Below are 3,547 nucleotides of genomic sequence, written 5' to 3' on the forward strand. Positions count from 1 at the left end.
ACTGTCTCCTGAGGGTCAAAGGCAGAAGACAACTAGCATTGCTCCACCACCATACGGCTTTGCATCCCTAAACAGGTCACTTACCTTCTGAAAATTTGACCTCACTTTGTAAAAAAGATTAAAACCATGAAAACCCTATGGAGCGGTTCTATTCTGTAACACATGAGGTCACCATGAGTTGGAACTGACTTGATGGCAAGGTTTTGGGGTTTTTTTTGTAAAATACTAGTACTTGTATTTTTTCACAAAATTTTGTGACTACTACAGGTTAAAGGTGTGGCGCTGTGGGTTAATGTGCCAGACTGTAAAGCCGTTTGAACTGCAAAGTCGGCAGTTCAAGCTCACCAGTCACTCCTCGGAAACCCTATACAGGGTCGCTATGGGTGGGAACAGACTCGACGGCACTTAACAACAACAAGAAGTTAAAGGAGTCCTGGAATGGCGCTGTGGGTTAATGCGCCAGACTGCAAAGCAGTTTGAACTGCAAGGTCGGCGGTTCAAGCTCACCAGCTGCTCCTTGGAAACCCTGTGTTGTTGTTGTTATGTGCCGTGGAGTCGGTTCCGATTCACAGCGACCCTGTACAGGGTTTCCAAGGCTGTAAATCTTTACGGGAGCAGAAAGACTCATTTTCTCCGGGGGAACAGCTGGTAGTTTAGAACTGCTGGCACTGAGGTTAGCAGCCCAGAGGTTAGCAGTCCTATTCGTAACTACTACGCTACCAGAGCTCCTTTGGAAAGCCTATATAGGGTCGCTATTCGACTCGAAGGCACTTGATGACAACAACAGGTTAAAAGATGGTTAAAAAAACCAGTTTCATATACAAACTACGGAGTTTATATTGTTGTTAATTTAACTTCAAACTAGTTAATTTGAAAATTGTAATGGTTTACATTTAAGGCTTACCACCCGTCTGTCAGTTTCTCATAATGTAATGGCTTGTGTGTTGCTATGCTGCTGGAAACTATGCTACTAGTATTTAAAATACCAGCAGGACCACCCAGGCATCCTTAGTTCAAATATGTTGTTTTTAAGTGCCACAGAATTAGTTTCAATTGATAACAACAATGTATAGGGTTTCCAAGGAGTGGCTGATGGGTTTGAAACGCCAACCTTGCAGTTAGCAGTCCAGTGTGTATCCTACAGAGCCAAACCAAGACTATACAACAGAAATAATGTAGTTTTAGCTCTACCAAAAGGCGATCTTCAGGTAACAATGCTCACGAAAATTAGTTCAAAATAACAGATTCATTCACAAAAATACATGTAATTTGTTAATACATCCACCAATAAATAACACAGTATTTACATTAAGTGCCTATTCCCTATCACCATTTACATAAAGGCTCTCTAACCTCAAGCATGTTACTTCACCTCTGTGTGGTTCAATTTCTTCAGCGTGAGGATAATTATCCTACATTACATGGGATTGTTGTGAGGATTAAATGAGTTAAATGCAGGTAGAAACTCTTGGGTCAGTGCCCGGCTCACGGTAGGCACCAGGAAGCACCCATCATAAGCAAGGGTACAGAAGCTCTTTCTCGCCCAGATGGAGGAGAGTGGAACGCAGTCCCCTTCTTTTCCATCTGCCAGGGGCACACCCCGGGAACACCCAGGGCTGTCAAGGGAGGGACTAGCTGAGGCCGCTCGCCAGGCAGGAGTTAGGCGCTGCCCTAAGACGCTGTGCCCTAGCCCAGCTAGGGAGGCGTCTCCCAGAGAAACCTCTATCCCTCACCACCAGTGGCCCCCTCACCCGTCTTCTCCGAAAGAACCGGGTGCTTCAGAACAACCACGCCTTAGAGGCTCCTGGCCCCAGCACGCCGCCTCTAGTTTTGCGCCGGAACACACCCTAGGTGGGACCTCCGCCCGGAGCGGAACCCGAGCATGCGGCGTGTGGGAAAGCCGGAAGGATTAAAGTGAAACGCACGCTTCGACTTGTTGCTCAGTGTACCGCTTGCTAACATTCCCACCACTTCACTCAGGGTTCTAATCACTCCTGGTTCACTATGCAAGATTAGTTATTGCCCGGACCTGACTACATATGCTCGAAGGGCAGAGTTGATACCGATAGTCAGTCACAGACCCAAAGGCGAAGCTATGCGCTTGAGCCGGAGAGCCCGTGCGCTCCTGGTGGTGCTCCGACTCGCTTTTCTGGAGGTCTTTGCAAAAGTTTAAATGGTGTTGTTGTTAGGAGCCATCGAGTCGGTACCGACTTATAGCGACCTTATGCACAGCAGAAGGAAACACTGCCCGATCCTGGGCTAACCTCACTACTGTTGCTACACTTGAGCCCATTGATGCTGCCAATTTGCCAATCCATCTCGCTGGGGGTCTTCCTCATTTTCTCTGACCCTCCACCTTACCAAACATGATATCCTTCTCCAGCGACTGGTTCCTCCTGACAATATGTCCTAAGTATGAGAGATAAGTTTGGCCATCCTGGTCGCCAAGGAGCACTCTGGCTGCACTTCTTCCAATACAGATTTGTTGGTCCTTTTGGCAGCCATGGCACTTTGAATATTCTCCAACACCATCACTCAAAAGCATCGATACTTCTAGTCTTCCTTATTCACTGTCCAACTTTCGCATGCACATGAGGTTATTGAAAATACCATGGCTTGAGTCAGGCGCACCTTAGTCTTCAAGTTGACATCTTTGCTCTTCAACACTTTAAAAAGGTCTTGTGCAGCAGATTTGCCTAATGCAATACTTCCTTGATTTCTTGACTGCTGCTTCCATGAGTGTTAAGAGTTGATCCAAGAAGAATGAAACCCTTGACAACTTCAATCTGTTTTCGTTGATAAAAATGTTGTTTATTGGTCCAGTGGTGAGGATTTTTTTCTTTACTTTGAGATGCAATCCATGTTGAAGGCTGTGCTCTTTGATCTTCATCAGTAAATACTTTGTCTTCTTCACTTTCAGCAAGCAAGGTTGTATCATCTGTATATCTCAGGTTGTTAATGAGTCTTCCTCCAATCCTTATGACACATTTTTCTTCATAGAACCCAGCTTCTCATATTATTTGCTCAGCATACAGGTTGAATAAGTATGGTGAAAGAATACAACCCTATCACACACCTTTCTTAATTTTAAACCATTCAGTGTTCCCATGTTCTGTTAGAACAACTGCCTCTTGGTTCAGGTACAGATTCCTCATGAGCACAATTAAGTGTTCAGGAATACTTATACTTCACAATGTTGTCCATAGCTTGTCATGATGCACACTATCGAAAGCCTTTACGTAGTCATTAAAGGTAAACATCTTTCTGATATTCTCTGCTTTCAGCCAAGATCCATTGGACATCAGCAATGATATTCCTCGTTCCACAGCCTCTTTTGAATCCCGCTTGGACTTCTGGAAGTTCTCTGTCAATGTATGCTTGTAGCCGTTTCTGTATTATTTTTAGTAAAACTTTACTCTCATGGGCTATCAAAGATATCTTCCGATGATTTCTGCATTCCATTGGGTCACCTCTCTTTGGAATGGGCACAAATACGGATCTCTTCCAATCAGTTGGCCAGACAGTTATCTTCTAAATTTCCTGGCAT

Source organism: Chrysochloris asiatica, unplaced genomic scaffold, assembly GCF_000296735.1.
Source record: "Chrysochloris asiatica unplaced genomic scaffold, ChrAsi1.0 scaffold00213, whole genome shotgun sequence".
NCBI lineage: Eukaryota > Metazoa > Chordata > Mammalia > Afrosoricida > Chrysochloridae > Chrysochloris > Chrysochloris asiatica.